The following is a 23,928-nucleotide window of genomic DNA, read 5'->3' as shown; positions in this document are numbered from 1 at the left end:
CAACAGGACCATAAAAGCCTGTTTTTTCGTCACTGACGTTAGCCCCCACTCTCTGCTCAGTTGTGCGGCGTCAGAGGCATTGGACCTTGTACATTTTGCGTTTGAAGTTTATCAAGTAGATATCGTGCAGTTGTTGGCCAGATTCTCAGGCATTTATAAAAGAGTGGGAAAGTTGAAAGCTCCTCCTGTACGTCTGCACATTGACGGTACCATCAGGCCTACAGCTCTCAACCATTGAAGGATCCCGTTTCATCTCCGGGATCAGGTGGAGGAAGAACTCCGCTCACTGATCCAAATGGACATCATTGAAAGTGTGGAAGGTGGTCTCGCCCATAGTGGTGGCCCCCAAGCCAAAACAGCCGGGAGCGGTGCGAATTTGTGTTGATATGCGCTCCTCGAATGCGGCTATCAAAAGGGAGAGACATAACACCCACTCTTGATGACATTATAGGAGAGCTGCAAGGGGCGAGAGTGTTCTCGAAGTTGGATCTGAGGTCGGCTACCACTAGCTTGAGCTCCACCCAGATTCATGTTATATCACAACTTTAACGACGCATGATGGCCTCTATCAGTTTAAGCTTCTGAGCTTTGGCATTTCATCTGCTGCGGAAGTTTTCCAAAATACAATCAGGGGGGCGCTAGCGGGACTGAAAGGTGTATTAAACATGAGCGATGACATCTTGGTCTTTGCCGAATCTGAAGCAGAACACATGAGAAGATTAAAACTCACCCTGAAGAGACTGGAGGAGTTGGATCTTACCCTGCACCGTGAAAAGTGTGAATTTTTCAAGGACAAAATTTGCTTCTTCGGTTTCATCTTTCATGCGAGCGGCGTGTCACCCGATCCTGCAAAGGTCAAGGACATTCGTGAGGCCGCAGCACCCCAGTCCCGCACGGAGGTAAGGAGCTTCTTGGGGATGGTCAACTACTGTGGGCGTTTTATTAGGGGCCTGGCTTCCTTGTCTGAACCCCTCAGGGCGCTAACCAAGAATGACGCTGTGTGGGTGTGGGACAGGAAGGAGCAGGAGGCCTTTCAGGTCATCAAAAATGCCCTGTCGGTGGGGATACCATGGCATACTTTGATCCCACCGCAGAGTCCGAGATTGTTGTTGACGCCAGCCCGGTGGGTGTAGGGGCGGTCCTGATGCAAGCGGACAACAGAGGGGATAAGCGACCCATCGCTTACACGAGCAAAGCGCTCACGGACACGGAAAGACGATATTCGCAAATAGAAAGAGAGGCCTTGGCGATTCTTTGCGGCTGCCGTCATTTTCGTCTATACATCTTGGGCAAGCCTGTCGTGGTCGTGACTGATCACAAGGCCCTGCTGCCCATCCTGGCAGGAGTGTCATCAAAGCCACCGCCCAGAATAGAACGATGGATGTTGGCTCTTATGGAATATGGGGTCAAGCTTGTGTACAGACCGGGGACCAATAATCCGGCGGACTATCTGTCTCGCCACCCAAACCATGAGAAGGCGGAACAGACCAAGGAGGCATCTGACTGTCAAGGGCTGCTGTGTCACGTGGTGGAGGGTGCGTTGCCGGTGGCACTGTCCAGGCTCACCATAGCGACAGAATCGTCCAAGGATGAAGTGTTTCACTTTATCAGAACGGCGGTAAGAAGCGGTGATTGGAGAGAGGTGCTTCAGAACAACTCTAGGCGGCAGGCAGATGCACAAAGAGATCTTCAGGGACTTTGGAGGGTGAGGGACGAACTGTCCATTTCAGATGACAGACTACTGCTGAGAGGGAGGCAAATTGTGATCCCACAGGTACTGAGAACTCGTGTAATGGAACTAGCCCACATAGGGCATCAAGGGGTCGCCAAGACCAAGGCGAGACTCCGACCCAAAGTTTGGTTCCCCGGCCTAGAGGGAATGGTTGAGCTCTTTGTGAGAAGGTGCTTACCATGCCAAGCAGCGAGTCCGGGGGAGAGAGCCCCACCTATTAGCTCGATGGAACGGAGCGAAAAGCCCTGGGGAACTGTCCATGTGGATTTTGGATCGACGGGGCGAGGCATGTATTTTTTGGCGGTGGTAGACCAATGGTCAAGATATCCTGAGGTGGAGGTAGTGGAAGGCACGGCTACTGTGTACACCACTAGGGCCCTGGACAGAATGTTTGCAACACATGGTTTCTCCGAACTACTATGCTCGGACAATGGCCCTCCATTTACGGGCTGCCAATTCGCTCAGTACCTAACAGAGAGGGGCATCCAGCACAGGAGGGTGTCGCCTCTGTGGCCTCGTGCAAATGGGGAAGGCGAGAGGCTCATGCGCACTTTGAACAAGGTGCTGAGGATATCTGAAAGTGGAGGGGAGGACCTACAGAAGAAGCTAGTGGAGTTCCTGAGACTACGCCTCATCAGTCAACCGGTGTCGCCTCCGCTGAAGCGCTCTTCGGGCGCTGCCCCCGCGGAATGATACCTGAAATAGAAGGCCGGGGCCCGGGGGTCATTGACAATGAGAAATTAAGGGAAGAGCGAGCAGCACGCAACCAGAGGGAGAGCGAAAGAAGGGGTCTACAAGACAAGGAAGTAGCCGTAGGCAATTCCGTGCTGGTACGGAACCGCCGACCGGAAGGCAAACTGTCCCTTCCCTATGAACCTCACCAGTGGACAGTCACGCACGTGAAGGGAACAATGGTCACGGCGGCATGTGCACGAGGGACTGTCACTCGCAATAGGTCCTTCTTTAAGAAGGTGGACACTTCAACTGACACAAGTGATCCTGGCGAAGGCACCTCCTCCGAAACCGTCCAAGAGAATCCAGTGGAGGACGCAGTGCGGGACGCCGTTCCGCTAGCAGAGGGTCCCAGCGTAGTTCCCTCGAGTACCCCGCGGTATCCCGCGCGACGAGACCGCAGACTGCCTGCTCGCCTCAAGGACTACGTCCTGGACTCTGGAGACTGAGCCGAGGGTACAGCCGTTCTACAACCAACGTTGGTTCACATGTTCTGTATTCACAGTTTGCACTGTTTTTGCATTGGCACTGTTTATGTTGTTTTGATTAAAGAAAAAAAGTGATGACACGTCACAATCACAAACGACGCATGCGCGAGCCTCGCTCTGGGTCGCGCATGCGCGTTCGTAATAAAGAACGTCCGTGCGGCAGTTGCCGCGGGGACTCCGGAAGACACACACGCAAGTCTCGTGTCTCCTTGCATGAATGCGTGTGCGTGTGTGCTAGTATGGGGCAGCCCGAGGCACGGGCTCGCCCACAACACCTGTGAGAGGAGGCAGCACCACTGCTCCTCATTTCTGTGAAAGGAGGTGGCTCACACGCTCCTCACTCTTGTTCGGGCAAGATGCTTCCCTGCTCCTCCTTTCTGGGGAACGAGACAGCGCTCATCTTCTTGATTCCTGGAAAAGGAGAGGGCAATACCAGAAGCTCCTCATTCCTGTGAAAACCGTTGTTTCCATTGCTCCTCATTTCTGGGGAAGGAGGCAGCTCACATTCTCCTCACTTCTGCGTGAGGAGGCTGCTCCTCTTTTCGGATGGACGAGACAACTCGCATAAGGGGAGGAAACTACCACCAGCTCTGCATTGCTATGAGAACCTTGCGTGATCTGGTGAGAACAGTAATCACCACTGCTGCCATCATTTCCGAGGAAGGAGGCAGCTGGCATGCTCCTCTCCTCTGGGTGAGAGGCTGCTCCAGTGTTCTGGGAATGAGGCAGTTCACACAAACTTCACTCTGGGAAAAGGAGAGGACACTACCACCAGCTTCCAATTCCCGTGAGAACCTTTGCGTCTACTGCTCCTCGTTGCTGGGGAAGGAGGCAGCTATCGTTTCCTCACTGACTCCTACTGCGGGGCGAGGAGGCTGCTCCTCTGCTCCTGGGGAATAAGACATTCACATATCAAAGCAAACAGGATGGTCATAGATGCCGACCACAGAAACCAAAGGAAAGAGGTAAGAAAAACCCCTTGCTAACCCAATCCAAAAACCTAATTTTTCCGCAAACTCTACTCCAACAGAAACGCAGACGACCACATCTCTGCACAGCAAACCGCACGTACTTCACCACACTGCAACAACATAAAAACAACACATAACCATCCACAAGAGCACATGGGAATCGCTCAGACTCGGAAATCGCACCTAAACTCAGCGAACGGTGCAAACCGAACTGAAGCTGCCACCAGAACATCATACCTCAGTTTCCTATTCCCACCGTACCCTACTAACCGCTCCCACAGCCTCCCTGTTTCACACCGTCCTTTTTCAGACCCGTCAGGGCGCCAGTGGACCACTCCGGTGGTGATAGTTTGCGATACAAGTAACCTTTAACAGTTAACATACACTTTATTCATGGGAAAGGGGTATGGGGCAATACCGCGCGGTCCTCATTCCTGCGAGGACACTATTCCCATTGCTCCTCATTTCTGGGCAGGTGGTGCTTCTCACGCTCCTAAATCCTTGTTTCCGAGGAAGGAGGCAGGTCAGGTGCTCTTTACTTCTACGTGAGGAGTTTGCTCAACTGCTCATCGTTTCTGGGGAAGGGGACAGCTCCTATACTCTTCATTCCTGGGCGAGGCTTACACTCGGGGACATGCTCTAAACGCGTTCCTTCGGGAGAAGACGGCAACTCCACCGGCTCCTCATACATCGTTTTAGCACATATTTTCCGGGAAAGGGGCAGCTGCGGCACCCTGGTCTCGGTGAGGGGCGTCTTGTCTCGGGCAGAGGACGAGTCCGTTCACTTGCTCTCAAGGTGGATTTTCCTTTTGGGCAAAGGAGCCGGCTGCTCGGGAACTCCCGGGAATACCTCAGCCCCGCAGTCGTGTCCCCACGCCGAGTATTAGGCGGAGAGCAGGACCTGATTCGCCGGCTAAAAATGCCTCTGTAATCTGCGTCTGATCTTTGCCCCCTCCTCCTCCTCTCCTCCTGCCTGCCTGCCTGCCTGCATGCTGCTCCTCCTCCCGTTGCCGGTGCTCCTCCTCCTCCTCCTCCTCCTCCCCATCTGCTGTGACCTTGCTTCTCCCGGCGGCTCGGAGAGAGAGGGAGGCTCCATTACACGGGCAGCAGCTGGGCAGGCGTCGGGCTGCAGGTGAGGCTGTGGGAAGAAGGCTGCCCTCCACCTGGGAGCTTGGACCGTGTCCCCACCAGCAGGAGACCCGCATGGTGACGCTTGCCGCTGCCTCGGCTTCTCCAAGGTATGTGCGCGCCGCCCCCCGCCTGGCACAGGGGCATTTGTGGCTCGGGATGGTGGCAACACTAAAGGCGCGTTGGTGGTGGCGGCTGTGGGATTCAGTCTGTCCTGTTCGCGCTGTTGGCTCACACCCAGAGCTGGGCGGCCTCCATTGATCGGACACACACCTGCTGCAGAGTACCTGCTGAGCCAAAGGTTTTCCTGCGCTGCTTGCCTCCCGAGAGCATGATAGTAACCCTTGGAGCAGGGGGGAGGGGTTGGTGGCGGGCATTATTCCAGTTTAGCACGCCTGTTTCCAGGCCCTTCACCTTCTACCATGCCCCGTTACCCAACAGCCCCAGACTGGGTGCATCGTGCCAGTTTGCTGCTTGGGTACGCTGAGGGATCTGTGCATTTGCCTCACTGCCAGCTTGGCCATGCAGAGTGGCCTGGTAGCTAAACCTTATTTTGATTTTTCATTCTAGGACTTGTAGTCTTGGGTTTATAATAGGAAAATCCAGTACTACAAATCCCAGAATGCACAGTTAAAAACAGGGCTGGCCTAGCATCTCCTGAATAAAATGGGACTTGTTGGCATGTATGCTGGTTTCACCTCCACCCAGGTAAATTGTACTTTGGCCGTGTTGCCAGTGAGGCATATGTGTTTATCCAGGCTTCTGGCTTGTTAGCATGCTGGCCATCATACTTGGTGCCCCCTACGTTCAGGTGTAAATAGGAGGTTCAGCACACAACATGGGTGAATTGTCCATCAGTGGCATGCTGGTCATGTGGGGCCATCCTGGCTCCTGCTCAACCAGGCCACGTGGTCTGCGGCCAAGCTTTGTTGGCCATTGTCGCTAGTGTCGTCGGCTCCTGGCTTGTTAGCATGTTGGCCATCATACTTGGTGCCCCCTAGGTTGAGGGGTATATAGGGCGTTTGGCACATGTCATGGGTTTATTGGCCATCAGTCACATACTGGACCTGTGGGGCCATCCTGGCTCCTGCTCAACCAGGCCTCTTGGTCTGCGGCCAAGCTTTGTTGGCCATTGTCGCTAGTGTCGTCGGCTCCTGGCTTGTTAGCATGTTGGCCATCATACTTGGTGCCCCCTAGGTTGAGGGGTATATAGGGCGTTTGGCACATGTCATGGGTTTATTGGCCATCAGTCACATACTGGACCTGTGGGGCCATCCTGGCTCCTGCTCAACCAGGCCTCTTGGTCTACGGCCAAGCTTTGTTGGCCATTGTCGCTAGTGTCGTCAGCTCCTGGCTTGTTAGCATGTTGGCCATCATACTTGGTGCCTCCTAGGTTCAGTTGTAAATAGGGCGTTTGGCACACAACATGGGTGAATTGTCCATCAGTTGCTTGCTGGACACGTGGTGCCATCCTCTCTCATGCGCATCCAGGCCTCCTGGTCTACTGCCACGCTTTGTTGGCCATTGCCGCTAGTGTCATCCGGATCATGTCATCCAGAGCTCATGGCTTCCATTGAGGGTGGATTGCCCTTCAGTCTCTGACTGCGCAAAGTGCCAGCCTAGCTCCTGGTTATCCAAGGACTCTTGGCCTCCATGTGAGGCATGTTTTCTTTATGTGTGGCAGCGCCATCCCTTTGCTTTGAGGCAATTAGTCTACTCGTAGCCACAAGTGCACAATACAGTCTATGACATGTTTTTGAAGTCTCTTTTCCTGGTATGTCATTGCAAGTGTGTTACAGTGAACGAGGGTGGCATAACACAAACTGTACCGTGGCATAAGACTTTCATCTGTGCAGGCTCGGACTGGGGCATACAGTTGTCAGGCACCAAAGAAAATGTGGCACACGGCTGCAAATGGAAATGAATTCCTTTTGTGACACTGTTTGGGTAGTACCCAAGGGGGAGGATTTCAATAAAATGCAATGCAAATTGTGCATTTTAAAGAATATTTATTCAGTAAAACTGGTCAAACTACTAGCCGCATGGCGAAGTGACTTATCAAACTCGCCCACAGGGGTAAAAAAAAGTGGCCCACTTTGACCCAAAAAAGTGGCCCACTCCCGCATTTTGTGTTTTTGGTTCGGGCATTGCCCTATTGCCCTATAGGCCAGTCCGAGCCTACACCTGTGTCTCTGTACATGTTGCACTCTTGGATCCCGTCCGCCGCTGTCCAGAGGAGGGGGGTCTTGCACCGGTCTGCAAGGTCCCATTTATTATCACTTGCCCCATCGGTTGTGAAGCAACTAGTGGGCGTGGCTCTGAATTAGGCACGCCCCTAGGACTCAGCATAGGATAGAGGGTTCTCTGAAGGGGATTGTGGTGTGGTTAGACGGGCCATATTATAATCTGCATGGAAGAGGTGAACATTGGGGCCACACTGGCTGGTGACAACCTTTACAAGGATTCAAAGAAATCCCCCCAGGGTAAGGATTTTCTGCATACAAGACATGGGTGGGGGGTGGGGGAGGCGGAGGGCGACACAGCAGGAGGTCCTCTAGAAATGTCTGAGGAACCAAAAGGCAGATTCATAGAGACTGATCATGACAGAGGAAGAAATAGAGACCAGCTCAGGCTTCAAAGCAATGTAACCCTGGGCTTCTCTAGGACACTGGTAGAGCAGGCCATGGCTTCTTCGGGGCACTGTTGGAGAAAACCCAGTTCACTGGGCCAATGACGAAGGAGACATGTGCGTTGTGGGGCACTGGCAGAGCAACCCATGGTTTCTCCGCGGCACTGGCATAGGGCACCCAGGGTTTCTATCGCTTCCAATTAAGCTCTGGTAGAACAGTGCTGGTACCTTACTCTCCTAATGGTAGAAAAGTGCTTCCACCCGAACTAAGGGCTGATGCTAGAACAGTGCTGGTATCTCAGGGAAGTGCTAGTATCTCGCTGACTCACTGGTAGAACAAACTGGTACACTCACTAAGCGCTGGTAGAACAGTGCTGGCATCCTGGCTAAGCTGGCATAATAGTGCTTGCATCCTGGCTAAGTGCTGGCAATACAGTGCTCGCATCAGGGCTAAGCTTGCATAATAGTGCTGGCATCCTGGCTAAGTGCTGGCATAACAGTGCTGGTATCCTGGCTAAGCTGGCATAATAGTGCTGGCATCCTGGCTAAGTGCTGGCATAACAGTGCTCGCATCAGGGCTAAGCTTGCATAATAGTGCTGGCATCCTGGCTAAGTGCTGGCATAACAGTGCTGGCATCCTGGCTAAGCTGGCATAATAGGGCTGACATCTTTGCTCAGCTGGTATAACGATGCTGGCATTCTGGCTAAGCTCTGGAAGAACAGTGCCGGCATCCTGGCTAAGCTGGTAGAACAGTGTTGGCACCCTGGCTAAGGGATTAGGGCAGTGATGGCATCCCTGTTAAATTGGTATAGCCCTGCTGGCACCCTGGCTAAGCACTGGTAGAACAAAGGTCCGAGGTCCTGCCTCTCTGACCCACTAGTGGAACAGTGTTCGTAATCTGGCTAAGCGCTGGTAGAACAGTGTTGGCATCCTGGCTAAACTGAATAGCAGTGTTGGCTTCCTGGCTAAACTGAATAGCAGTGTTGGCTTCCTGGCTAAGCTGGAATACCAGTGCTGGCACCCTGGCTAAGCTGGTATAGCAGTGCTGGCATCCTGGCTAAGCTGATATAGCAGTGCTGGCATAGCAGTGCTGGCATCCTGGCTAAGCTGGAATAGCAGTGCTGGCATCCTGGGTAAACTGGAATAGCAGTGCTGGCATCCTGGCTAAGCTGATATAGCAGTGCTGGCATCCTGGGTGAGCTGGAATAGCAGTGCTGGCATCCATCCTGGCTAAGCTGATATCAGTGCTGGCATCCTGGCTAAACTGGTATAGGTATAGCAGTGCTGGCATCCTGGCTAATCTGGTATAGCAGTGCTGGCATAGCAGTGCGGGCATCCTGGCTAAGCTGATATAGCAGTGCTGGTATAGCAGTGCTGGCATCCTGGCTAAGCACTGGTAGAACAGTGCCGGTGCCTCACCGAGGCCCTGGTCTGGCACTTGTGCTTCCAGTGGATGTGTTGGAGGCGGGTAATCGTGAATGGCAGGTGCATCATGGGAACCCATTCAGAGAGAGCATTCATATTTCGTATTGTAGACAGTGGTGCTTGTGGTGGGCACACTGCAGCAGATCAATATTATCATTATTAATATCCCAGCTCCAGCTGCCCCCGCGCGAAACCTTTCCTTGTGTGCGTATTAAGCAGTTAACATCACACCACACCAAGATACTGGAATACGGTTCAGAGGCAGGTTATGCAAGTAGTGTGCTTAGTGTGTAGCTACAAATACCCTGACTCAGGATACTGTGTTTATAAGGTGTGTAGGGTAGAAATATCTTGCAATGCACCAGATCAACATCATATTGGAATCAGAGCGAAGAGGCGTGTCTGGAATAAGGCACTGCTGTGAAAGTACAAAGTCCCCTGCTCCGGGCACATTTTGATCTAAGGTGTCGCAACCGACCTAAGAATGAGACACTTCTCTATTGGTCACCAAACCACAGTAAACCTGCATAATACAATATTTTGGGTATTGGATGCACTAAAACCTATTAGGAATTATCCAGATAGTGGTTTGTTATATATGCTAGCACGTTTTTATAAAGGGGTGTGTGGTGGCAGCAGTGGGATTGCTGTGCGGTACACAGTGCGATCGTTGGTTTCGTGTCCTGTCTTGTGGATTCTCGGTATGCTGCTTGGCTGACTGCCATTATAGAAGCTCTGCAATCTACCTGAAGAGTCTGTTGTTAATTTGCCACGACCAGGGTTTCCCCTTCAAAATACAATGGCAAAGATCCCATTATTTAAGGGCCCGCGGACCACGTGTTGGCTCACGAACACGTGGTCCGAAGGGTCCTAAGTAATGGGATTTTTGCAGAACTAATACCACAGAGGATGATCCAAACTTTTGCAAATCATTGAATCAGGTGCATAATACTAACACACATACAGACTGGAACAATAGATTAATTCAGGAGGAGTTTAATAGTTTTAAATAATTTGTATTTGTATTTATTTTAATTTATACAGCGCTTTAATCCAAGGTGCTTTACATGAGGAACAAGAAAATACAACAAGCAATACATGACATTAAATCTAAACCAGAAAACAACAGTACAAGGAACAATTTACATTATTTATGAGGTTAATTGCAAATGGAGAGGGACCAGGGCAAGAAAGGGGGGGTGGGTAGGAGGTGAAGATGGCTTCAATGGAGAAAAGGAAGAAAAAGAAGCTAATGGGGTGAGTGGAAGAGATAGGATTTTAGGGAAGTGCGAAATGAAGGGTAGGAGGTAATAGAGTGGATGGGGAGAGGAAGGCGGTTCCAATGGAAAGGAGTGAGAAGTTGGAAGGAGCGGAAGCGGGAAGGGGCACAGGGTGAAGGAGGAGATGAGAGAAGGAAGTGATCTGTAGAGCGGAGAGAACGAGAAGGAGTATAGAAATTAAGAAGGGAGGATAGGTAGGGAGGGGCAAGACAAAAGAGGGCTGTGAAAAATAGGCAGAGGAAGTTGAGTTTGAGCGGGGAGTGCAATGGGAGCCATCCTAAAGAGTTAAGAGAAGAGGAGATGGAGTCGTGAGGTGAGAGAAGGCAGAGGGAGCAGATGGCAGAGTGGTAGATGGATTTGAGGGGGGAGAGGGGAGAGGATAATAAGGTGAGGTTCCTTGACACAAGAATGGCCTGAAGCCCTGATGAAGAGTACATAGCGCAAAACACCTGGCATGATAATATGATTTAAAATAAATTTAGTAAGCGAATATCAGCAGATTTCTGGACATTTTCTGTGTCAGTGTTAGGTTGGCCCAGCCAATAGCTAAGATATTATACTGTGTATCCTTTTTTAATTTTAATTTATTTTTTTAATTAAGACTTTATGGTTGCAGCATTTAAATGTCTTAAATGGATACAATTCGGCACTCTTGGTGTTCTTTCTTTGCACCTTAACAAGGGATGTTTCATCCTTCGCACATTCACTGCTTTCAAGAATCGATAACCAACCATGGCTGCTTCAGTTTTGATACCAGGCCAGACAGCCTCAGCAGGCGCTTCCACTATCTCAGTTTATACTTGCTGCAACACAATTCTCGGCCTTTCCTCTCCATGGGTCTGGGCCTACTAAATTCATGACACTGATGTCCAACTCCTATGCAATGGCAGCTTCAGCTGCAGTCTATTCACTACATATAGCCAGCTTCTATGGTGACTTGCGTTTCAGCATCTGTACAATTATTGAACGGTTGATTTTCTGCTGCACTTCACACAAATGCAATCTTCTTTACGCATTTGAAAGTTTACTTGATTCTTAACTTCGTCATCAGTTTCTGTAAAATCCATGCATTCGCTTCAGCCAGTATTCTCGGGGCGTCACGCATGTTTCTTGTGACGTCACTAGCTTCTCCCTTCGCTCCTTTTCATATTCCTTCAAGGAGTTCCTCCCTCAGATTGTCGTCTCTTCGGGAATACATTTGATAGGGTTTTCTCAGTGAATATCTTCTTTTGAATATCTGCTGCGGTATTGGCACAACTGCTGGTGTCAAACATGGCACAATCTCAGGCCGCCAACATATAGGAGGTAGGGGGCGGGATTTCCTGCAGAGGCATGTAACTTTCTCCTCTATATGATTAACACAGATACCCAGAAACCTGTACTCATTCCTCGGGACGTTATAAACATGCCATTTAAATGCCAGTTTGCTGAGAGAGCTGTTTGACTGAAATCTCCTACTGTTTGATTTGGCTGCATTCGTTATACTGCGCATCAGCACTGCGGCTTGTCTGGAAGTTGGCATATAGTGCCCCACCTTAGGCCTGGAGGCTGCTCCTGGGTTGTAGCAGTGCACTGTATAAATGGACATAACATTGCAACTGGTGTAAGCAGAAAAAAGGGAACAGGTGAAGTGAGGGCGGCGGGGGGTAGGCAGAGTCTACATATAAAACCAAGGGAAGGTTTCAAAAGCAGATGATGCAGGTTAAAGGGAGAAGGACAGTGTTTGTGACAGCTTAGGTGCAAGTTGATTCAGTCGTAGATCAGGATTGCAGGAATTGGGAGGGTACATTCTAAGGTGGCCGAAGGATAGATAGATATGTATTTGAGGGTAGGTTCAGAGAGATGAATAGGTACCCCTAGGTGCAGAATGTGCCTGTCTTATGCTCAGAAACACCCTTGAAGAGTATCGGCTTTTGTTGCCTGGGTCTACATTTAATTTCTCCCCAAAAGCAAACTCCAGCTGAGTTCTTGTGGGATACACTGCCCAGAATGGACTGCCTGAAAGGCGATTGTGGACAGAAACAAATAGAGTATTATGTCCAAAAATGCAGGTTATAAATGAAAATGAACACCCCCTAACCCCCACCTAAGAAACTGAAAATACATTTCAGTTAAAAAATCACTATTGGTAAAGGACTTTTAAAAAACAATGCAGGAGCATAGTTGGGTATAGTGCAGTGAGGGTGTTGTAATGTGAGTCGGTCTTGTCATGTATCACTGGCCAGGAGTGCATGCTGATGGAATGTTGATGTATGCATGATGGACAGCTCAGGAGAATGTTGAGTGAGTGTTGTGTGTGAGTGTTCTATGGATGTCAGTTGGGGGCCTGAGCTGGAAGCGAGAGGATGGTCGGTGGGTCTGTCCCTATAATGTCTACCTGTGTCTACCTGATCCTGTGATGTACATACTGCAAGTAACTGGAGTTATACAAATGTACTTATGCATAACACAGCATCCTGGCTTAACCAACGTGGCTCCATAACTGGTCTATGTACTTGGTCAGAGCCCTACCCCACATCATAACAGAGGGCAGAAGTGGAAGTTCAAAAGGGGCCTTTGAGACACCCCCTCCCTTATAAAAGCAAAAGAAATGTGTACATTAAAAAGCAGAGTTTCATGTTACAATTTAGCGTTAGCATAGTTTTGAAGCAGGGCAGTGCATAGCAAAGGTAGCCTAGAGCAACCATGTAGCAAAAGAAATGGCATAACCTAGCACATCATACAAATAGCAATGTAACCTGTGAATAATGAGAGCCTTTAGGTCTGCACTGGAAAAAGATCACTGCAGCCGAACAGCATCGAAGCCCATGCTATTTATACTTTACACCACCTCTGTGTACACAGACCACAGACACTGCCAACCATCCATGCACCGTAGAATGCAGCTGTGGCTCTGCTCATCCAGTCTAGCAGCGCACATAGCCGTCCACACTGAAACACCTGACATACCTCTGGCACTACCATACAGCGACTACTAACAAAAAGAAACTTGGTATAGCTGGCCTCACATCGACTCTCTTTTCAACAATAGCACTCTATCGCACATCACCAACAGCACCCACCCACGTGCCTGACCTTTGTGGGTTGCTTAGTCGGGGCTCGCCAGCCACCTAAGTCCTAGACCGGTGAAAATGCACACATGCATCTCCTAATCTAAACTCTTAGAACCTCCAGCACATTGACTATGGTCACTGAGGGCGTTCCAAACACAAAGCGCATTGAGGCCATACAAATGGGAAAGAGCGCTATATAACTAACCAAATACAATACAGTGCAATACAAAAAGGGCCGAGCAAAGGCAGCATGGCCCTAAGCAAGATAGCAGAGCTGGGGCCGGAAGGGGGATTATGGGGCCCACTGGATAAGCACAGCATGAGATGGGATCTACAGCAAGCCATAAACATCTGGGAACTATGAACACTATAAGCACACTTTCAATACCTGCCCCAATGCAGCCCCAGCCTGCTGCACCCCATGCATACATACACAGTCTCATATACACACACACACGCACACACACGTCCCTGCTTCGGCTTTCCATCTTTGTGGTCTGCTCCTCTGCAGTTTGTCTGGCAAAAAGGATGGGCGAGGAATCACCTCTTGCCACCTCTGCATCGTTAACCCCTGCGGCAAATCGCTCTTCCCGCTAATCTAGAGGGGCTACATGAAAACATCTGGGGGTCTTTCTTGGCATGGGCTGACAAATGGGTCATGGCGGATCATTTGAAAGAAACCGTGGTTTCTGGATTATGGAATTCTTTGTTCGATTCAGTGTTTTATATAGCGCTAAAACGCCGCCATACGTTCACTTCCTAGAGCTTTCAGACAGTGGAGCTCAGTTTAGGGAGCTGCGTCAAACAGAAGAGGCATTCATTACCCAGTGTCCAAGTCAAAGGCCTGAGCGTTGCAAGAACGTAAAAAAAATGCTGTTGGCATCATAACCAGCAGGTGTTTATTGCCATTAGCTTTCGCGCGTTGTACAAATGAAGATTGGGCTCTAATGCGCTTCCAGGCTGCCAGTCCATCCTTGCTCTTCATTGTTAAATATTACGGTGCTATAGGAAGCAGTGGGGACAGTGGCGACCAGTTAGACCTTGCTCCAAATTCTGGCTTCTACTGTTGGATATAGCATGCGCTCAGTGCAACCTGATTGGCTGTTACATCCATGTTACAGCTGGGCCTAGTAAGATCGTTGTTTTTGTTTCTCCCCTGTTCCCCTTCCCATGCTTTGTCACGCTCTGAAACACTTGTGTATGAGCGCGATAGAAATAAAATATCAATGTCGAGGGTTTTATTATCTTACTACAGTAGCTCCATAACTTGGGTGCAGGGCTCCTACTTTCTGGCCACAGGAAAAGAAACTCTTGATGCCACATAGCAAACAACAACTTTCTGCCATCTGCGAGGGAGTGCAATACTGGGCTTTTATTGGTTTTTGCTGTGCAAAATGACGGTGGTCTGCTCTCCCAGAAAGTGTGCTCTGCCAAACAGACCACACTTACAGTATTCTATATGCTAAGTAGAGTGCACACTTGTATCCTCTGCAGAGCACTATTTGCTGACACTCCAACATCTGAATTGTGTATTGGCAATATGGCTGCTACAGATGTGCCTTCCTCAAAAAAGCCACCTGGAATCGAACTAACTCCGGCAGCCAGGGGCTGCTTCTGAGAGTACTGGCACCCATGTTTCCAAATGTCCTTAACTGCATCTCCTAATTGCCTGGTGGCAGTTATTTGGTTAAATATAAACATGAGCTATATCATATGAATGGCAGCTGTATATTGCATCTGGCCCTGGGAGTACAACCTACAACGGAGGGCGGCCTGCCCAGGAAGCCTTCTGTCCTCCGCTGGGAGGCTGATGCACCTTCCTGGGAGAGCAAGACATTCATCCTCTAGGGGCGGTGTCGGAGATGGGCCTCTACAACATAATAGGGTAGGCCCGCCGCGGAGAGAATTACTGGCATCCTTTTGTTCAGCCTCAGACTTAACAAGGGCCATCCATTTCGGACTTGCCATGCTCCCATTTCCTTCCTGAGAGACTCCTAACCTTTTGCAGAAAAGGCATCCTAGGAGATGACATAACTAGGAGTAACATTTGTTACAACATCAAGGATCAGCCCCTTACAGAAGGCTTGGAATTGTCTATAAGAATGTGAGCTCCCCTTATGTGATTCATCTTTGAGACCCCTTTGGGAAGGTATCTTTAAGACTCACCTTGAAGAACCATCTGTAAACAACCAAAGAGCATTTTCCTGGAACCCTGTTGGGGTAAAGGCTGCCCAAAGTTCCCATGCTTTGGGTGAATACAAGGACCACCATGGAAGGCGTGGGAACATTTCAAGGGACTTGCTGGAAGAAAGCCTGCCTGGTGCTGGACACTGGTCCACAGGGTTCTGCCGGCTGTTTGGCTGCTTAGCAAGTATCCCTGGCAACCTTCTCCACTAGGAAGGGCAGGGGGCTGATTCACCTTTCCTCCGACAACCAAGGAAGGGCCCCAGAGCACTCCAAGTGCCTTTGGCCCTCTCTGCAGTCTAGAGCCGCTGCAAGCCGCTTCAAGCACCCTGGACTCAGTCGAGCTGCTGCAAAGACCTAACAGAGCTGCCTTAGAACCTCTCTCAAACTTGAGCCACTCCACGCACCTTTGGGCTACACCGACCCGAACATCGCCCGCCGGTCCCAAGCTCCTTTGAGCCAAGAGCTATTGCTGCTTGTCAAACCGCACTGGTTAGTTTAGATCTTTGCTTTACTCGCATTGGCGATCCCTTTGAGTCTTGGAGCGACGCAGACGAGAAATTGCCTGCCTGTCTGAAGCTTCCTTGAGCCGTGAGCCATTGCTGCATGTGAAGCAGAATTGCTTTGTTGAATCCCATTGTTAAGATGGCCTGGAAAGTACCAAAATTACACAGAGGTTCTAGAGCCAGATCAAACCAGACTCAGCAACGGAAGTAGACAAAGTGCAAGGCAAAAAGCCCAGCTTTATTAACAATCAAATAAAGCAGGGACAGCATACAATGTCAGCGCTCTCAGCGTGCTTATGGAAAGGAACCGTTTCTATACTCACTCTTTGTCATAGCTGACATCATATGGTAATCTTAGCTACCAAAATCTTCGGGTTACAGGGATTGCTTAAGGGGATAGGCTACATATACATTCCATAGGGGTTAAACTTCTGATTGGGTAACAACAATCTGATGGCTCCTCCTGAGACCACCTCTAAATTGATAATAGTAAAAGACATCATCTCTACAATAGACTATTGGTTGGCATACCTACTGGGCGGCCTACATTGGGGGGTTTGATTGGTTGGCTTTCTAATGACCAACCACGGGCAACTGACAGGTCATCAAGAAATGAGCCTCAAAGGAGTAGGTGGAGAGAGGTCCATGGACTGCTTTCCCTCCAATTAAAGAAAATACCATTGATTATTCGTAGGCCATGGGCCAGAGTGATTTCTTTGTATTCAACCTTGTGTGGCACCTTGTCTCTGGAAATGTCTGGAGGGAATAAGGCAGGTGCCCTATCTGGATCCGTTGCTAATGAATAGACAGTTATGAGCCACGTGTGGTGAGAGTTCGTTTGGAATTATTTCACCTTGCATTTATTCTGATTTTAGCTAATATTGGTGCAAGTGTTTTAGTTCTGTTTACCACTGTGGACAATCATGGGCTACTCTTCTTGGACTCTTTTTAGGCTTACAGTCCACTAGCACCTGCCTTACAATGGCCAGACTTTAATTAGATGGGGAGTATTCCTGTTGTGCTGGGAATTATTATCTCCTGGCTTCTCTGTAAAGTTCGGACCCTCCCTAATTTCTCAGTAACCTTGGCTCTGGTTGCCAGCTACTGTCTAAGCTCTGCACGAATCTGCATTTCATTAATTTCAGTGTTTGAGTTCTCATGAAATCTCAAGGCCTTGTATTTACTAAGAAGCGTGATGCGGCCTCCATTTTGGAAAAGATGGCTGCACGTTACTTTGTTAGTATGCTATATTTGCGTATCGTTCATGTTTTATTCAGCTCATACTTTGGTTATGGAAGTATTTGTCATATCTTGTGAGGAATTTGAGGGCGTCCTCACTTCTTTCCCCAACATACCCCCCCCCCAGGTGGGCAGGGAAAGGCTGTCACTATCGGATCCTGACCCTGGGGCTGGTCATGTGAGGGAGGATCACTTGGGTGGAGGAGACTTGGGGAATGGGGATGAGGCACCTTTGGGTGAGACACGGTATCCCCCATTTCCCTTTTCCAATGAACCTAATGTCCCCCAGGCCTTTGTAGGTTATTACCAGTGCCTTCCCTATTCTTCACCTACCTTATCTCCTAGTGAACACCACGTGGGTACTGAGACGAGGAGGCTGCCATTAACACACAAGACAGACTGGAAGAAGAAACATGAGCAGCCTCGTTGTTGGGCTCGTTATCATGGTGCCAGGAACTTTAAAACAAGCTCACCTGAGAGGATGAGAGGGAAGCATGAAAAAGTGCAAAGCAGAGTTTCAGGGCAGAGGTTGCGGTGGCGAGAAGGCACCTTCCCAAGACACTGGGAGATATAGAGAGCGTGATCCAGTGCAGTGTGCTCGAGGGGCTCGGTGGCAGTCTGAGGCAGAGCTGAGAAAGCAGTGCAGCATGGAGAGAAGGTACCAGGAGCGTTGGGGAGGCTGCTGAATGCTCACATCATCACGACGTCTACTGCTTGAGTCAGCCCAGAGCAAATGAGAATTCCAGCTTTCACTGCAGCACTTCCTTACACCTGTAACAGGCTTTCCAAATCTCTTTCTTGTAAAAGAGCTTTTTGTGAGACTTTACAGCCATTACCTGATAGGGAACTATTTATGGCAGGGGTCTGCAACATTTGGCTCGCCAGATGTTTTGGACTACAACTTCCATCAGCCCTGGGCAACATTGTGAATTGTGAGGGATCTTGGGAATTGTAGTCCAAAATGTCGGGAGAGCCACAGGTGGCAGAACTCTGGGTTATGGTAGTATGTTTATTTGATGCATGGCTGAAGTTTAACTCATGAGAGCAAGAATCTTCACATCCTTCCCTATTTTAAAGTACAAAACAAAAACGTTTCAACATGCATTTTTATGAAATCCCTCAAACTATTATTCTGTAACACATTAGGAGCTGCATATTAGCCATTTTTTAAAAATCCAAGCAGGTTCTAAATTGATTACATGCATTAGCAACTGGGCGATCTCTTGCATTACAATAATCAAGAAGCCATGTACAAATGTGTTATGGACTACAACCCCCATGACCCCTCACCATTGACTATACTGTCTAGGCCTGATGGGAGTTGTAGTCCAGGAACAAAATATCCCCTACCAAATGCAAAAAGGACATTGCAAGTCACTTCGGAGTTCTGTGACCTTGTATAGGAACTCCATCTCCGGCCTCTCTTCATGATGCCCGTCAGTGGCTTGCAAAATGTATGGAAGGGGTGCTGTATCCCTTCTATTCTAGCCTGTTGTCAGTCAATCAAGGGCAAATCATGTGCTGGTTTCTTGCAAAGCCCCAGGGTAGTAACATTGGGCCTCATTACGGGTCCGGCGGTAACCCAGCCGGTGATACTGGCGGGTTGCCGCCGGACCCGTAAAGAATTACTGATGCCTGACTTCCTGGTAGCACTGGGGTATTAGAAACCTGGCGGCTGTGAATTCGGGTGCCAGTAATTCTGGTAATCCCCATTCCCATGGAGTCTAATAGGACTCCATGGGAGCGGGGACCACGAAAGCATAGGCACCGTTACCTGGTGCTTCCGTGACGGCTTGCCTACCGTGGCTAGTTGTGTCTGGCAGATTCTGCCCAGTCGGGCACAGCAGCTCCGGCAGGCAAACCCATAGTGTGCCGGTCCGGAAACAATGGTGCTGGTAGGCTTACCGGCACTGTTTTTCCAGACCGGCACAATTGGAATAATTAATGCCCATTTTCTTATGCAATAATAATTCCTCTGAAATGTGGCATTGTTATTGGAACGTGATGACGAGATTTTTTTTTCCTTTTATTACTTACATCCTAATCTAATTGATGTCTGTGTAATTCTGTGCATTGAACTTTTTGTTTTTCTCTTTTTTTCACGTTTTTTTTTTTTATATCTATATTTTTCTCAAACTAATGGGCGATTAAAACATTTAAGAAAAATGCTAAGAAAGAGCTGTTAACAACCTATATGTCACAGGCTCGAATTTAAGCAGCGCAGACTCTTCCTTTCAACTCTCAGTTTGATGAAATGAGTACCACTGAGTTGGGTAATAATGGCACCTATTATTCAAGCTGCAGTGAAGGCTGTGAAATAGTCAATATGTTTGCTGTACTGGACTACTTGACATTACACTATTGTATGAAAATCCTAAACATCGTGGCACCTTTCAATACTATTGATCGGAATTCAGGCAACAGGAGAATGTGTTTGAAGGTTATAGAATTGCTGTACTGGTACCCAAAAAGTGGTGGATTTCGGGGGCTACCGCACTTGATTTTGGAGTGATCTATAAATGAGCTGGTGATCCTAGGGCCCATGGCAGGGCCCATGCCTGCTAGCAGAGGAACAAAGATGGCGACTGTTGCACCATACATTCTATGAAAATAGTAGTATGTCGACAAGTTAGTCAAAAAAGGAACTTTCTGTGCTTTGGGAGTGTGATTAGGCGAGAGGAAAGTTTTGTAATTTTACTTCTGCAAAATGTGCTTGAACCTTTGCTGATATCAAAATGTTGGTAACGTTTTAGCAAACTGAAAAAATGAGTTGGACAATTTGCAGGGGTTTGTCTGGTTTTGCGAGTATACGTTGCCTGAAAGCAAGTGCTGCGCTCCAATGACATGCGCTAATATACGTCTGAAAAGGACCCTTCCTGGTGACTTTCTCAGCAAAGCTAGTGAACCATCGTCTTGACTTGAGTTCTAATGTGTTAAAAAAACAACAACAACCCAGTAGTACACGTTTTATGAAGAATTGCTGAACAAGGTGTGGAAAAACATTTTTATTTTGTGTGTTCTACTTATTCTGAGGGAAAGAAACCATGCAAATCAACTTTCTGCAATTACTTCAACTTAAAGATTGTGACTTTTGCCCCGAATGAATTTAAATTTTGCACACTTTTTGCTAAGAATTCCGTTTCTTTGACTTCAATAATGAATGAAAGGATCATGTGTTACAAATAATAATAGATTGTCTTGTAATATAGCTTTTTAGGTCAAATAATCCCTGCTTCTAGGCACTGTAATCATAAGTATTATGCTTACTCATTTTTATAGCACTCCATTTATTGACCTTGAAAAGATGAAGGCATGAGTCAGCCATGATTGTAGTGTCCATGAGCTTTTGGGAGTATGCTGATCTCCTCTTTGGATGTGAAACATTTGTAACTGAAAAGAAACTGTCACTTATTAAGGAAAGAGTTAAAACCTTAGGACCCCATAGCAAATTTGGAGAGGCTGAGCGGATTTAAATTATATAAGGAATATACAAGTTCAGCAGTAGGTCTCTCTTCGGCTTCATCACACCTATTGTAATTGCCGAAAGCCCCTTCAAGGCTGTATAAGGATAGCCTACCACGCTTTCGCTTGAGTGGCTGTCCCACGCTGGAGGTTTTGGATCCTCGTAGCGGCCTACGGGAAAGAGGATGTGCAAAACTGATAAGAAGGAAACTTTATACCATCTCCTCTTGGAATGTGAAACACTTTTATCGAAACGTATACTCTATTTTAATTGTTTTATCTACTCTACCTCGTTGGTGTTTAGGAATAATTTGTGGAGATGCTTATTAGCCGCTAACCATCCCTCTTCTGATTGCCTTGAGATCCTTCTAAGAGGAAATTAGCGAGCAGCTGGGAGATATTGCCACCCTTGACATCCTTCTAAGAGGTAATTAGCGAGCAGCTGGGAGATATTGCCACCCTTGAGATCCTTCTAAGAGGAAATTAGCGAGCAGCTGGGAGATATTCCCACCCTTGACATCCTTCTAAGAGGTAATAAGCGAGCAGCTGGGAGATATTGCCACCCTTGACATCCTTCTAAGAGGTAATAAGCGAGCAGCTGGGAGATATTGCCACCCTTGAGATCCTTCTAAGAGGAAATTAGCGAGCAGCTGGGAGATATTCCCACCCTTGACATCCTTCTAAGAGGTAATAAGCGAGCAGCTGGGAGATATTGCCACCCTTGACATCCTTCTAAGAGGTAATAAGCGAGCAGCTGGGAGATATTGCCACCCTTGAGATCCTTCTAAGAGGAAATTAGCGAGCAGCTGGGAGATATTCCCACCCTTGACATCCTTCTAAGAGGTAATAAGCGAGCAGCTGGGAGATATTGCCACCCTTGACATCCTTCTAAGAGGTAATAAGCGAGCAGCTGGGAGATATTGCCACCCTTGACATCCTTCTAAGAGGTAATAAGCGAGCAGCTGGGAGATATTGCCACCCTTGAGATCCTTCTAAGAGGAAATTAGCGAGCAGCTGGGAGATATTCCCACCCTTGAGATCCTTCTAAGAGGTAATAAGCGAGCAGCTGGGAGATATTGCCACCCTTGACATCCTTCTAAGAGGTAATAAGCGAGCAGCTGGGAGATATTGCCACCCTTGACATCCTTCTAAGAGGTAATAAGCGAGCAGCTGGGAGATATTGCCACCCTTGAGATCCTTCTAAGAGGAAATTAGCGAGCAGCTGGGAGATATTCCCACCCTTGACATCCTTCTAAGAGGTAATAAGCGAGCAGCTGGGAGATATTGCCACCCTTGACATCCTTCTGAGAGGTAATAAGCGAGCAGCTGGGAGATATTGCCACCCTTGAGATCCTTCTAAGAGGAAATTAGCGAGCAGCTGGGAGATATTCCCACCCTTGACATCCTACTAAGAGGTAATAAGCGAGCAGCTGGGAGATATTGCCACCCTTGACATCCTTCTAAGAGGTAATAAGCGAGCAGCTGGGAGATATTGCCACCCTTGAGATCTTTCTAAGAGGAAATTAGCGAGCAGCTGGGAGATATTCCCACCCTTGACATCCTTCTAAGAGGTAATAAGCGAGCAGCTGGGAGATATTGCCACCCTTGACATCCTTCTAAGAGGTAATAAGCGAGCAGCTGGGAGATATTGCCACCCTTGACATCCTTCTAAGAGGTAATAAGCGAGCAGCTGGGAGATATTGCCACCCTTTAGATCCTTCTAAGAGGAAATTAGCGAGCAGCTGGGAGATATTCCCACCCTTGAGATCCTTCTAAGAGGTAATAAGCGAGCAGCTGGGAGATATTGCCACCCTTGACATCCTTCTAAGAGGTAATAAGCGAGCAGCTGGGAGATATTCCCACCCTTGACATCCTTCTTGGAGGAAATTAGCGAGCAGCTGGGAGATATTCCCACCCTTGACATCCTTCTAAGAGGTAATAAGCGAGCAGCTGGGAGATATTGCCACCCTTGAGATCCTTCTAAGAGGAAATTAGCGAGCAGCTGGGAGATATTGCCACCCTTGACATCCTTCTAAGAGGTAATAAGCGAGCAGCTGGGAGATATTGCCACCCTTGAGATCCTTCTAAGAGGAAATTAGCGAGCAGCTGGGAGATATTCCCACCCTTGACATCCTTCTACGAGGTAATAAGCGAGCAGCTGGGAGATATTGCCATCCTTGACATCCTTCTAGGAGGTAATAAGCGAGCAGCTGGGAGATATTCCCACCCTTGACATCCTTCTTGGAGGAAATTAGCGAGCAGCTGGGAGATATTCCCACCCTTGACATCCTTCTTGGAGGAAATTAGCGAGCAGCTAGGAGATATTCCCACCCTTGAAATCCTTCTTAGAGGAAATTAGCGAGCAGATAGGAGATATTCCCACCATTGACATCCTTCTTAGAGGAAATTAGCGAGCAGCTAGGAGATATTCCCACCGTTGACATCCTTCTTAGAGAAAATGGGCGAGCTGCTAGGAGATATTCCCACCCTTGACATCCTTTTTCGAGGAAATTAGTGAGCAGCTAGGAGATATTCCCACCCTATCTAAGTTGGTTTTAACTCTCTCTGATTCAGAGATGTATCTGCTCTTTTATTTCATGAATGTTTCTTTTAACATAGGTTGCTGTGCATGTTTTTATTTGCTTATGATTGTGTTTTAATCTGTGTGTTGTATTTATGAGATTGTGATGAAATGTTTTTTGTAGTAGTGATTATGTTGTAATTATGTAAATACAAATTTCTCCTTTACGTTTCTAATAGGTTTTATGTACATTGTATCACAATAAATATATATATTTAAAAAAGCCGTATTTGAGTAAAGCCCGGTCGGCGTTATTTGCCGAGAAAGTTCTTTTTAGTTTTGAAACGCGCCTCAACTCGGGGCCTTTTATTTAGGGGGTCAGAAATGGACTCCATATATGTCCCACTACAGTTCATTGATGCAATAGACAACTTTCAGTGTCCGGGATCGACAACTGTAAAATAAAGTGTGTGGGGATGTTCGTAGGGGGTGGCCAGAACTGTCTGTTGCCGAAAGATGATGGAAAGCTGAAGCGTAAATCTGGAACAATACATTGGTCCAAAACTTGACTATTAAA

General features: G+C 48.2%; 1 protein-coding gene across 2 annotated transcripts in view; it reads left to right on the top strand.

Moving 5' to 3' along the window:
* Positions 1 to 4,961: 4,961 nt before the first annotated feature.
* PACSIN1 (protein kinase C and casein kinase substrate in neurons 1) overlaps positions 4,962 to 23,928 on the top strand; it is a 363,469-nt gene continuing 344,502 nt past the window's right edge. For both annotated transcript variants that reach the window (XM_069633503.1, XM_069633506.1), the window contains exon 1: positions 4,962 to 5,161. The gene's annotated coding sequence lies outside the window, so the exon portion shown is untranslated. The remainder of the gene's footprint in view (positions 5,162 to 23,928) is intronic.

The sequence above is a fragment of the Ambystoma mexicanum genome, chromosome 13 (assembly GCF_040938575.1).
Source record: "Ambystoma mexicanum isolate Mex_15411 chromosome 13, UKY_AmexF1_1, whole genome shotgun sequence".
In the NCBI taxonomy this organism is placed as follows: Eukaryota; Metazoa; Chordata; class Amphibia; order Caudata; family Ambystomatidae; genus Ambystoma; species Ambystoma mexicanum.
This window is presented reverse-complemented; position numbering and strand designations above follow the sequence as displayed.